A 14,773-nucleotide genomic window follows, 5' to 3' on the forward strand; every position below is an offset into this window, starting at 1 on the left:
AAAATAAATAATGTAGGTTTTGTTGTAATCCGCTTAGAATTGCTGGATATGTGGACTATAAATTTTTAAATAAATAAATAAAACATGTTGCATCTTAGCTGAGCAATCTTGCCTGTACAGATTTCTTCCCAGACTCTGCCTGCCTTTATTGCAGAAGGATCTTAAGTCACACAACATATCCACTCTGCGGATGACATCTAAACTCCTGAGTTCCTTTCCCTATCACGCTGACTTCTTTTTCAGATAATTACGGCAAATCTTGACCTGACCTGTGAACTAGGGAATTGTATGTTGCCTTTAATGATCAACAGCCCATTTTCTAATCGATATCCAGAATAATTTTATACATATTTAAATTATATATTAGTTTAATGCTTTGTTAAATTTACCAACCACTTTCCTGCAATAGTTAGCATGCATTCATTTAAAATATGGATAGAGCTTTTACTGTGGTAGGATGGATTACACCCCCCCCTAAAAAAAAAAAAGCTCTAGGTTGTCCTGATCTGAAGTAAGAACAAACTGAAGGAATGCATGATCATAAATTCTGCTTTCACAACAGCGATATAGCATCTGCGGTCAGAGCTAAATTTAAACCCAAATAGACTTTGCACAGATCCAGAGAGTCCCCTGGAAATGAGTACGGCAGTTCAGCCTGGGGTTTATTTAAATCGCATCTCAAGCACTGGTTCAGTTTTGCTTTGGAATGTCAGCAGAAATTCCACTGGGTCAAATATTTTGGGAATGTGTATGTTTGGGGGTTTTTTGTTTAAAAAAAAAAGCTATAGAAATCCATGATCTTTTCACCTATTCGGATGCAGAACATCTCCAGAAAAGGGGCAATTGCATCTTGACTTTAGCAGTTTGCAGAGATATATGTTTATTGCCCACAACTTATGAGATATTCAGGAAACGCCTCAAAACCCACCTATTCCCGAAAGACCTAGACAGCTGACCCACTTCCCTCTTTCCCCTCTCTTGCCCTTTCTCCCAATTGTTCCCCACATCCCTTAAGTTAATTCAACTTGTACGTCAACTCAATTTGTACCCCACTAATCTTTTGTAAACCGCATAGAACTTAACGGTATTGCGGTATATAAACTGTTATTATTATTATTATTATTTATGTTTATTCAGAGCTTCTATGCCGCTACTAATGACCGAGATGTCAATTCAGAGCGGTTTACATGAGTTTCTGAAAAGGTGTTGTTCTATATGAGCTTCTGTAGAGATGTTACTATACAGAGTTACAAAGAGCTTCTGCAAGGTGTTACGATACATGGGTTCTATACTTAAATACACGGAGCATGATTATGCCTCAATCAATCATCCCACTTATTTTATTTATTTATTTTTTATTTTAAAAATTTCTATACCATTTAAAACTAAACAGTTTACATAATTTACATACAGAATTTTAAAACAAAAAAATAAAATAAAATAGACATAAAAACAATCCTCAGAAATCATATCTACAAACTACGGTAATACCATGGCTTGTAAAAAAAAAAAAAAAAGAGAGAGAGAATGTGGTAAGAGCGGATAGCATACCTGGTTTTAAGAAAGGGTTGGATAAGTTCCTGGAGAAGTCCATAGTCTGTTATTGAGAGAGACATGGGGGAAGCCACTGCTTGCCCTAGATCGGTAGCATGGAATGTTGCTACTGTTTGGGGTTCCGGAATCTTTTGTTACTCTTTGGGATTCCAGAATCTTGCTATTCTTTAAGATTCTGAATGGAATGTTGCCACTCCTTGGGTTCTGGAATCTTTTGTTATTCTTTGGGATTCCAGAATCTTGCTATTCTTTAAGATTCTAAATGGAATGTTGCCACTCCTTGGGTTCTGGAATCTTTTGTTATTCTTTGGGATTCCAGAATCTTGCTATTCTTTAAGATTCTGAATGGAATGTTGCCACTCCTTGGGTTCTGGAATCTTTTGTTATTCTTTGGGATTCCAGAATCTTGCTATTCTTTAGGATTCATAATGGAATGTTGGTACTCTTTGGGTTTTATCCAGGTACTAGTGACCTGGATTAGCCACCATGAGAACGGGCTACTGGGCTTGATGGACCATTGGTCTGACCCAGTAAGGCTATTCTTATGTTCTTATCAACTCTGCCGGAGAGGAAAATTATTGGCTAGAAAAAGGCATCTACAAATAATTGTGTCTTGAGTAATTTCCTGGAACATTGATCATCCTACATCTAATGTATGTTTATTGACATTTATTTTATTAATTTGGATTTTGCTCACACCTTTCTCAATAATAGCTCAAGCTAGATAAGGTAAGTATTTTCCTGTCTCTAGAGGGCTCACAGTTTGCAAGTTTTGTACCTGAGGCAATGGAAGGGTAAGTAACTTGCCCAACATCACAAAGAGCAGCACATAAGAACATAAGAATTGCCGCTGTTGGGTCAGACCAGTGATCCATCATGCCCAGAAGTCCGCTCCCGCGGAGGTCCTTAGATCTAATACCAATGCCCTGAGACCAGCCCTACCTGCGTACGTTCTGGTTCAGCAGGAACTTGTCTAATCTTGTCTTGAATCCCTGAAGTGTATTTTCCCCTATAACAGCCTCCGGAAGAGCGTTCCATTTTTCCACTGCTCTCTGGGTGAAGAAGAACTTCCTTACGTTTGTACGGAATCTATCCCCTTTTAACTTTAGAGAATGCCCTCTCGTTCTCTCTACCTTGGAGAGGGTTAACAACCTGTCTTTATCTATTAAGTCTATTCCCTTCATTGTCTTGAATGTTTCGATCCATGTCCCCTCTCAGTCTCCTCTTTTCAAGGGAGAAGAGGCCCAGTTTCTCCAATCTCTCACTGTACACAACTCCTCCAGCCCCTTAACCATTTTAGTCACTCTTCTCTGGACCCTTTCGAGTAGTACTGTGTCCTTCTTCATGTACAGCGACCAGTGCTGGACGCAGTATTCCAGATGAGGGCATACCATGGCCCAGTACAGCAGCATGATAACCTTCTCTGATCTGTTCATCATCCCCTTCTTAATCATTCCTAGCATTATGTTCGCCCTTTTCGCCACTGCCGCACATTGCGCAGAAGGCTTCATTGACTTGTCGACCAGTACTCCCAAGTCTCTTTCCTGGGGGGTCTCTCCGAGTACTGCACTGGACATCCAGTATTCATATAAGGGGGAGCTCTTGTGGATGACGTCGGGGGTGGGCGGAGCAGCCTCTCACCGATGCCCCTTGCTTTCTCCTGCTTTCTCTTGCTCCTTCTTCCCCTCTCCTGTTCTCTGTTTTTCTCTTTCTCCTTTCCTGCTTGCCTGCCTAAGCCTGTTAACTGAGCACCATTGGCCCCTCCCCTTTTAAGAGGGAGCTCCGGTGAATGACGTCAGGGGGTGGGCGGAGCTACCTCTTGCCAATACCCCCTTGCTCTCTCCTGCCTTCTCTTGCTCTTTCTTCCCCCCTCCTGTTCTCTTCTCTCCTTCTCCTTTCATAACATGGGATTAGAACTGAACATAAACTAGACGAAGATCAAGAACACTGAAAATGATGAAGATTTTGAGCTTGAGGGCAATAGAATAGAAGTTGTAAAGGATTTCAATCTCCTGGGATCTTTTGTAAACAAAGAAGTAACTAGCAGGGAGCAAATATTCCGCAGAAAAGCACTTGGTCACTCTTCAATGAAGGCTCTTGATAAAGTATTCAAGACAGGTAACAGGTTGGCATACATATACTACAGTTAGTTTAAATTACTACCACTTTTTCTATTCATTATTTCTATAGTGCTACCAGATGTACGCAGTGCTGTACAGAGTCACGAAGTAGACAGTCCCTGCTTGAAAGAACTTACAATCTAAACAGACTAACAGGATGTCATGGATACAGTTAAGGGGAACGGTTAATCTGCTGGCTGGGTTGGAGGGCAGAGGGGAGTACAGGACAATCAAGCCATTGTGACATCACTGATGAGGTTGGCTCTTATTGGTGGAATGAGGCATTATGACATCACAGTCTCAGCTCTGCTTCCCAAAGACTGAAACTCTTCATACTACTACTACTATGAATTATTTCTATAGCACTACCAGATGTACGAAGTGCTGTACAGAGTCACAAAGAAGACATTCCCTGCTCGAAAAAGCTTACAATCTAAACATACTGTATGTATATACTATGTTTAGTCTTAAGCATTTTTTTCTATCTGTCCAGGTGTGCTCACAATGTATCTAATGTACCTGGGATGGTGGAAGATTAAGTGACTTGCCCAGGGTCACAAGGAGCAGTATGGGGTTTAAACCCACAACCTCAGGGTGCTGGGGCTGTAGCTTTAACCACTACACCACACATGTCAAAAGTCATTCATCAAAATGAATGGTTTCAAATTACTCAAATGAAGTTTGAAAAATAAATTGCGAATCAGACGTTGTTTCTGTGATTGAAAAGTCAGATTTATTTATTTTATTTAGGTATTTATATATTGCCCATCAAAGTTATCTAAGCAGTTTACAATCAAGTACTCAAGCATTTTCCCCTATATGTCCCAGTGGGCTCCCACTCATTCTAACGTACCTGGGTCAATGGAGGATTAAGTGACTTGCCCAGGGTCATAAGGAGCAGTGCGGGATTTTAACCTACAACCTCAACTGCAGCTCTAATATGTCCTGCCTGCATATTCTTCTTGGCGGTTGCTGCTTCTCTGTCTATTCCACCACTGCCAGCGCTCGGTTTATGGCATCCCTTCATGCAAATTAGTGGTACCCAGCACACACACACATCTATATTTGGTTGTGTACTAACTAATATGTTCATGCTGACCGTTACCCTAGACTAAACCTGCTATTCAGCAATCCCCCCCCCAAAAAAAAAAAAAAGTCTAGCGTTTAAGATCAGCCTGTGTCATGGCTCATTTCCAATTATATTACACATGAGAATTTTGTAATATAATTTTGCAAAGAGAATTTTACGATCTAGCGAACAAAATCTGCTAACGATCCCATCATTAAAAATTATTAATACAAGGAGACAATTTATATTTTCTTGTACGGCACCGCAAACATGGAACGCCCTCCCTATTACTTTACGGGAGGAGATAGACCTTGGAAAATTTAAAACTGAGTTAAAAACTTTCCTTTTTAAAGATGCCTTTTCTACATAATTTTATATTTCATGAATTATATTTATTTGGTTAAACCTGTTTTAACTATATCCCTTTTGTATTTTCCCTCAATGTTTCTTCTTTACTTTAAAATTGTATTTCATCCCTCCTTTCCCCGTGTTTAACAATGTTCAAATTTAGAGTATTTTAGCCATTATTTAAATTGTATGTATTGTAGTGTATTGCATTGTTATTGTTTTTCGTTTTTATATTGTAAATTTTAAATGTACATCGCTTAGAATATCCGATTAAGCGATTTATCAAGTCCCATAATAAACTTGAAACTTGAAACATCTGATAAACATAATCAATGGGTTGTTTATTTAATTTCTTTTTCACTCTTCCCTGCACAGCTTCCCAATCTCTGCAGGCTTTCCTCTACCCCAGACTTGTTCAGCCCTTTTTTTTTTTTTTTCAAAGCTTTAGTAATTAGGAAAATCTACCACTGAGTGCTGGTGCTTAGTGATTGATGGCTCAGCCTACAACTGACAGCCTGGCATCTACTTTGGCTGCTTTCGCTACAGTCCCAGCTCGTGCTTTCACTTTTCAGTCTGACATACAGGTTTTATCACAGCTGACTGGGGCAACCAGAGCAGTCTCTTTCCCAGCCCCCATTAGATTTTTCCTCTTGCAGATCTGGGGGAGTGTGTGGTGCAGTGGTTAGAGCTACAGTCTTGGCTCTCTGCGGTTGTGGGTTCGAAATCCTGCACTGCTCCTTGTGACCCTGGGCAAGTCACTTAATCTCCTTTGCCCCAGGTACATTAGATAGAGGGGGAGCCCGCCGGGACAGTTAAGGAAAAATATTTGAGTACCTGAATAATTTGTAATCCACATAGAATTGTAGGATATGCAGAATATAAATTACTAGCTGATGCCCCAGCGTTGCACGGGTATTTAATTATAGCAATAACACTAAATGGATTCAAATAAAGATACTTTATAGTGGTGAATGAAATTATTGTTTTACAGCTTAATAAAAAGTACAATATTCAAATTATAATGTTAAATATTTGACAAAATGAATACAATACAACTAACGCAAAACGTGATTATAAACAACATTTTTAGTTTCACCTCCAGGAGCAAGAACATATAAATTGTTGGGTGAACCCACCCTTGAGCAAGCAACATAGAGTTGTGGGCCGAGAGACCCCCAGAACATATCACCCCAGGTAGTGAGGGATCTGCATACCAAGTTTCGTTCAAATCGGTCAAGCCGTTTTTGAATTACTGTGAGAATGGCAGCTTTTTACTTTTTTCCCATTGACATGAATGGGTGAAATCTGATGTTCTGTTTGTAGCTCCGCCCACGTGTGCAGGTGGGCCGGGAGACCCCCAGAACATATCACCCCAGGTAGTTGGAATTACTGTGAGAATGGCAGCTTTTTACATTTTTTCCATTGACATGAATGGGTGAAATCTGATTTTAGGTTTGTAGCTCTGCCCACGTGTGCAGGTGGGCCGCGAGACCCCCAGAACATATCACCCCAGGTAGTGAGGGATCTGCATACCAAGGTTCGTTCAAATCGGTCAAGCCGTTTTTGAATTACTGTGAGAATGGCAGCTTTTTACATTTTTTCTATTGACATGAATGGGTGAAATCTGATATTCTGTTAGTAGCTCCGCCCACGTGTGCAGGTGGGCCGCGAGACCCCCAGAACATATCACCCCAGGTAGTGAGGGATCTGCATACCAAGTTTCGTTCAAATCGGTCAAGCCGTTTTTTGAATTACTGTGAGAATGGCAGCTTTTTACATTTTTTCCATTGACATGAATGGGTGAAATCTGATTTTCTGTTTGTAGCTCCGCCCACGTGTGCAGGTGGGCCGCGAGACCCCCAGAACATATCATCCCAGGTAGTGAGGGATCTGCATACCAAGTTTCGTTCAAATCGGTCAAGCCGTTTTTGCGTGATCGTGGCACATACATACATACACACATACATACCTCCGATTTTATATATATATAGATTTAAAAAAAATAAATAAATTTGAAGCAGATCCAAAATGTGTGAACAGATCCACTGATCTTAGAAGAGCCAGTCTACATTTTCTGTAAAATCTAACCCCCTCTTCTAGTAAATTGCGCTAGCAGTTTCTAGCGCAGTTAGCCGCGCTGAATAGCCCGTGCTGCTCCCGATGCTCATAGAATTCCTATGAGCGTCGAGAGCTGCGCGGGCCATTCAGTGCGGCTCTCTGCGCTAAAAACTGCTAGCACAGTTTAACAGAAGAGGGGGTAAATTGGGCTTTGTAATCTACTAGTTTGTTAAGTTAGTTAGATCAAACTTTTCTTGTGACAAGATACTGTTTGCATATAAGTGGTATTAAGAGTGCTGGGCAATACTGCATATAAACAGTTTTTAAGAAAACAGATTATTACAATTGAATTTGCATGATGAAGAATTATAATAAAACAAGTAGCAGTCATATTTGAATTTAAGGCTTACATGCGTAAATATAGACATGTGTATATATGTGTACATCTTATCAAGTCGCTACGACGATACGTCAATACATGCCCGGAAACATTGTAACCACCAAATATCTCAAAACGTCCAATACCTCTACTTATAAACAGAATCTAGCTTTCTGTAATGTAAAGTTATGCTATGTAAAATAATATAATGTAAAGTTATGTAAGTACTGTAAGTTAATGTAAAGTAATGCAAAGTAAATCTACGTAAAGTTATGTATGAAAAGTTATGTAAAGTAAGGTATGCAAAGTTTGTAAAGTAATGTAAAGTATTGTATTGTCATCGCCTGGAAATGACCAGCCATCTTCTAATGTAATCCGCTTAGAACCGCAAGGTACAAGCGGAATAGAAATCACTAATGTAATATAATGTAATATATTACATTTGTAAAACATATTTACTGTACAGATTTTTTTACTAGTATGACTTATCTATCTCTCTGTTTATCCCAGGACAAGCAGGCAGCATATTCTCACATTTGGGATGACGTCCTCCACGGAACCCGGTGTAGACAGTCGAAAAGTACACTGTCACTTTAAAAACTTCAAAGTCTGAAGATCGCCCATACCGTGCATGCGTCTTCCCGCCTGATCTGTACCGTTCCCTGCAAAAACCCGAGGGAATGGTACAGATTAGGGAGTGAAGAGCTTATGTGCACGACAGAAGAGCGGGACTTGGTTGTGATTGTATGTGATGATCTTAAGATGGCCAAACAGGTTGAAAAGCTAGAAGGATGCTAGGTTGCATAGGGAGAGGTATGGCCAGTAGGAAAAAGGAGGTATTGAAGCCCCTGTATAAGACTTTGGTGAGACCTCATTTAGAATATTGTATACAATTCTGGAGGCCGCACCTTCCAAAAGATATAAAAGGATGGACTCGGTCCAGAGGAAGGTTACTAAAATGGTGTGTAGTCTTCGTGATAAGGCGTATGGGACCAGACTTTAAGATTTCAATCTGTTTACTTGGGAAGAAAGGCGGGAGAGGGGATATATGTTAGAGATATTTAAATTATCAAAAAAAAAAAAAAAATGTAATTAGCCAAGTGGTGGAACTACCCATTGAAAAATCATTTAAGTAAAGTCATTTACTTAAATGATTTCTCAATGGGTAGTTCCACCACTTGGCTAATAACATTTTATTTTTTTTTGAGTAACTAATTTATGGACTGTTATTATTAGTATTGTTCTAGAGAGATGTTTAAATACCTACGTAATGTAAATGCGCATGAGTCGAGTCTCTTTCAATTCTCATGTTCGCATGCGAGTCAAGTATAGAATAACCAAGCCATTGTGACATCACTGATGAGGCTGGCTCTTAGGCATTGGTGGAATGAGGCATTACGACATCACAGTCTCAGCTCTGGAATGTTTGCTACTCTCTGGGAACTTGGGACCTGGGTTGGCCACTCTTGGAAATAGGATACTGGGCTTGATGGTCCTTCGGTCTGTCCCAGTATGGCAGTTCTTAGCCGGCCAGACAATGAACATAAGCTTAGCTGGCTATGTCTCAGCCAGCCATTAAAACCTGAATGCCCGTTGCAGGATATGGCACCGACATCGAATTTCCTGTTTAATGCAAGAGATATTCCGACTGCCTCCTGGGGTCTTAATATCAGCCCCCCCATCCCTATTTTTTATATCCATAGAATTGTAATGGACCTTGAATGTCTAATATAACCGACTGTTTTGTTTCTAATGTAATCTACTGTGTATGTGCTTTTGTAATCCGTTCTGAGCTCAAGGGAGGACGGGATAGAAATATAAAGAAATAAATAAAAATGTCTTGCATTACATTAGTGATTTCTATTCCGCCATGACCTTGCGGTTCAAGGCGGATTGCATACGATTGTCATGACATTACAAAATACATAAAGTGGATTCCATGAGACTTGTCAAGATATTAGGAGAAAAATATCCAAAAAAATCAAGAAAAGGATGCCCAAAATAAATCACAAAAAACTGCACCCTCCAAAATATAGGACAAGAGAATCACCTTTCCTTACAAAAAGGGAGAAAAGACCTCAGTGTCTAATAGGGGCTCTTTAAGCTTCCCATATAGACAGGCTAGTTTTAAACAGAATTTAATCCTAGCAGACACATCCTTGGTCAGAAAAACTCCCAATTAGTGCGTGAACTTCTATTCTAATTTACTTATAGTTTTATATTTTTTTTTTATACTTTTCTTCAAACAGCAATTTTCAAAAATAGAAGTCACTTATCTGCGTGCTTTGATATTCAGGTGTGGTCCTGGAGTAAAGAAAGCAGGAAAAACTGCTCTATGGAAAAAAGCTATCAGTCAAAACATTCTTCCAAAATATCCAACAGGGGCCCCTGTTTCGCAACAAGATGCTTCGTCTGCAATGAGAACAATAAGATTTGCAGTAATATGATGTCACCACGTTTTTTGCATGATTTGCATAAATATGACGTCATCACATTTTGACGTGGTGACGCTGTGAGGTGCCTATTTAGTAAGAACGCTGAGGGGCCATTTTTATGACAGGAGTGGAAGCGGGTGTGTGATCGCTGTGGGTATAGCTATCCTTTTTTTGCTTGTTTTCTCAAGTTTTTTGAAAACTTTCTACAATGGGTCTTTTATGTTTTACAGCAAATCCCTGACGAAGCATCTTGTTGCGAAACAGGGGCCCCTGTTGGATATTTTGGAAGAATGTTTGATTGATAGCTTTTTTCCATAGAGCAGTTTTTCCTGCTTTCTTTACTCCAGGACTACACCTGAATATCAAAGTACTCAGATAAGTGACTTCTATTTTTGACAATTGCTGTTTGAAGAAAAGTTAAAAAATATATAAAACTATAAGAAAATACATAAAACTATAAGAAAATTAGAATAGAAGTTCACGCACTAATTGGGAGTTTTTCTGACCAAGGATGTGTCTGCTAGGATTAAATTCTGTTTAAAATTAGCCTGTCTATATGGGAAGCTTAAAGAGCCCCTATTAGACACTGAGGTCTTTTCTCCCTTTTTGTAAGGAAAGGTGATTCTCTTGTCCTGTATTTTGGAGGGTGCAGTTTTTTGTAAGATATTAGGAGATACATAAAGAGTGGTTTGAACATTTTTTATTTTTCTAGGAAGTAGATAGTAACTTAGGTGATGCTTGGGAGGATCTGCTTTTGTTATATAGGTTTTATATGTTTTTTGAAGAGTAGGGTTTTAGTTTCTTTTTTGAAGGTTTTGTAGTCTGTGTTTGAAAACAGCAGATCGGCAAACTGCCTGTCCAGTTTTACATTACATTGCATTAGGGACTTCTATTCCGCCTATACCTTGCAGTTCAAGGCGGATTACAAAGGAGCTAACTGGACATTTCCAGTGAAGTTACACCAGTTTTGGTTTTTTGGGGTTTTTTTGGTTACAAGGGAGGAGAGGTAGCTGGATTAATTCCGGAAGAACTTGCAAATTGGATATTAAATTGACTGTACGTTACTGTGTGATATAACAAATAGATTACAGTTAGAGTACAAATAAGATTACGTTACATTTCAGGGATCTGAATACTTGGTTGGTGTTTTGGGGAGGAAGAGATTATTTAAGTGGAGGTTTGGGGGGAAAATTTATCTAGGAGGAGGGGGAAGGGTTGGGTTAAGATATCTGGATACATTTTTTGAAAAGTAGGGTTTTGATTTCTTTTCGAAAAGTTTTGAAGTCGCCCGTTGCCGTCAACAGGTTGGAGATGGAGTGGTTAAGTTTTGCTGCTTGCGTCGCCAGAAGGTTATCAAGTTTTGCTGCTCTGGTGGCCAGAAGGTTGTCATACATTTTTCTTTGTTTGATATTTTTGGTTGGCGGGTGTATGAATGGTATGTTGGCTCTCCTGTATCTGGTTGAGGTGGCCTGAGTTAGTCGATTGTTCCAGTAGGTTGGGCTGTCTCCGTTTATGGCTTTTAATAGTAGGCAGTGGAATTTAAAGTGTATTCTTCCTTGTATAGGGAGTCGTGGTAGGTCTCTGTGATGTGGTCGTATTTTTTCAGCGAGTAGATGAGTCTTAAGGCTGTGTTTTGTATTGTTTGTGACAACTTTTTTAATTGCTTTGCTTCAAAAATGCCATTTGTCTCTGTTGCTGTGCATGTAAATACCACAGCACCAATGGCGAGAACTGGAAGGCTCACCAATCCATAGTAAACGGAAGAAAGTTATTCCATGAACTCGGAACTTGTGCAGTTTTCCTGCAGTCCCCTTCACGCTGAATGCTCAATAGGTGTGTTTTGTGTGCATGTTTTCTCTGTTTTTAATCAAAAGATATCAAATCCCTTGATTATTAAGTAGAAAAGGCTTATTCTTGTGGCTAATACTGAGAGTCATTTTATAGTGGTTAGCACGTACCATCTGCTGCAGGCCCCTTAGGAATAAATAATGCCCTGTGGCAATAGTGCACGCCAAGCCCCTTCCCACTTTATGGTTTGGGAGTAAAGAAAAATAAAGCACTTACCTGATAATAATAATAATAATTTTATTTTTGTATACCGCCATACCCATATTTAAGTTTGCTTGTATTTGCTTTAAGCTGGTTTGGGGATTGGCCCCTACCTACCTTCTATCTTATTTCATGCTGTACAGCCCTACGAGGATAACCAGGAATTAGGCGGTTCACAGTAATTTATCGAAGTTATAAACATATCAGAGTTACAAATAGTGCACAAACAATAATGAACAACTGACAAAGAATGATGTTGTTAAGGTTAGCCGGAGAAGGGAAGTATAGGTTATTGAGGGTAGTGGGAAGAGGAGGAGGGGATTTCAGTGCATTGAAGAGGGGGTGGGAGTAGTGGGGATATTAAAGTACTGCACTATGGAAACTAAAGACTACCAAAAACTACCAAAAAATATTTTGATCCTCCATCCTTAGATTATTGGTGCAGGCATTAGTGTTATCTATACTGGACTATTGCAACATTGTTTACTTGAGAGTACCAAAGAAAATTCTGAGAAAATTGAGAATAGTCCTTACTACCGAATGCTGCACTGGCTGCCAGTAGAAGCACGAGCAGGGCAGGATTAATTCGTCAAGGGCCCCTAGGCACACAAGTACACTGGGCCCCCTGCCCCGCCCCACTCCACCATCCGCCCAGGCGTAAACAAGAAGCTGCGTCGGAGGGAAGCTTTGGGCAAGCAGCACCGCTTGCACAATTATGGTTCCTGTTGCCTTTCTTACCCGCGTTGCTTGCTTGTTTTATTTTCTGTCAATGGGGGGGGGGGCGCATTGCCGATCGATGCTGGAGGGGCCAATCGCCATTTGGAAAAAACAATGTTGATACCCTCCTGCATCGGGCCCCCCTGACCATTTCGGGCCCCTAGGCATGTGCCTACTTGGCCTATTGGTTAATTCTGCCCTGAGCACGAGTAATATTTAAGTTTGCTTATATTTGCTTTAAGCTGGTTTGGGGATTGGCCCCTACCTACCTTCTATCTTATTTTGTGCTGTACAGCCCTACGAGGATAACCAGGAATTATTTGCCTACCCAAAGATCACTGGCTGTAGATACAGGTCTTTTTTGGGGGGATAGGATGCTTGCATTTCAAGCAAGTAAACAACAGTCCTGGGTGGGTAATTATCTTAGTGGAGCCGTGTTGTCTTATGGTGCATTTCGAAAAGAAATTAACACTGTACTATCTGATAAATTCATCTCTTAACTGAAATTTTATTCGTAACAAAAATTTTACATTGTCTATACTCTAGGTAACATGTTGTACTTTTACTATTAATATTTTGTATTTCGCTGATTGTCCAGTTCTCTTCTGTGTAAACCGCCTAGAAATCGCTTGATTGTGGCGGTATAGCAGAATAAAGTTATGTTATGTTAGAAAATCTTTGGACATATTGAGTACAGGTGGAGGGACGTTAGGGGGCTCATTTTCAAAGCACTTAGGGTTGCTTTTACAAAGGTGCGCTCGCATTTTTAGCGCACGCCCCAGATTACCGTGCGCTACCCAAAAAACGGTTCATAGACAGTGGAGCGCAAGACGTCAGCGCGCTGACAATCCAGCGCCGACAGTTCGGCGGAAGACAGAAGCGCGCGGGGAAAAAGTAATTTTTAAAGAGGTCCGACGGGGGGGTTGGGGTGGCAACCCCCCCACTTTATTGGTTAGTGTTCGCGCTGCTGTTGGAGGGGGGCTCGGGGGGTTGGAAACCTCCATTTTAGCGGCAACGGAACTTTTTCTGATTTTTTTCTGGAAAAGTTCCGTTTTCTCTATAATGTGGGGGGGTTTCACCCCCCACACCCTCCGCAACGGCAGCGCGAACACTAACCAATAAAGTGGGGGGGGGGTTGCCACCCCAAACTCCCCGTCGGAGCTCTTAAAAAAATTTTTTTCCCCCGCGCCCTTCTGTCTTCCGCCGAATTGTTGGCGCTGAATTGTCAGCGCGCTGGCGTCTGGCGCGCGATTATCCCGTCACCCAAAAAACTATTGCCTGCTTGAGAGGAGGCGGAAGTGGCTAGCGCATGCGGAATTTTAGCACGCGCTATTCCGCTTGTTAAGGCCCTAATGTACCTTTGTAAAAGGAGCCCTTAGACACACAAAGTACCCCAGGTTTCTATGGTACTTTGTATGTCTATGTGCTTTGAAAGTGAGCCCCTATATATACCAGTCCACATGACTTATGAAGGTTTTACATAATGAGTTCAGCATTGCTTTACTGCGATTACCATATTTTTCCCGCATGGATATTTGTATTTCTGTTTAGGTTTTCACCAACGCAATGAAGAATAGGATGGACTGGTAAATAATTAATTGGTTTCAAAAGCAGCACATCAGGAGTGCTTGACAGGGCTGCCATTTTTAGTTTTATGGAATACAGCATCGAATGAAATTGGCAGGGCAGGGAGTAGCTGCCAGGAATAAGTGTATTAGAGGGTATCTTCTTTCAAGTAAGACAAATTTGTGTTGGGCAATCATGCTTCACTGGGGAAACCAATTGGAAAAGAATGATAGAGGCCCAGCTGCTGAGGTTCATCAAAGTCATTTGTTTTACGTAAGCTCATTTGTCACAGGCCAGGAGGATGTTCACCTGAAATACACCTGTAAGGTACTGCCGACAGGAATGAACGGTACAATGGTTTATTATATTTCACACACTGGCGATTCAGTACGATAGTGTGAGGGGATTCAAATTTAAAAGGGAGAAGGAGAGAAATGTCTGGTCTCTCTTTTCAGTATTTTCACTTCTTGCCCGGGCT

This window comes from Geotrypetes seraphini, chromosome 1 (assembly GCF_902459505.1).
Source record: "Geotrypetes seraphini chromosome 1, aGeoSer1.1, whole genome shotgun sequence".
In the NCBI taxonomy this organism is placed as follows: Eukaryota; Metazoa; Chordata; class Amphibia; order Gymnophiona; family Dermophiidae; genus Geotrypetes; species Geotrypetes seraphini.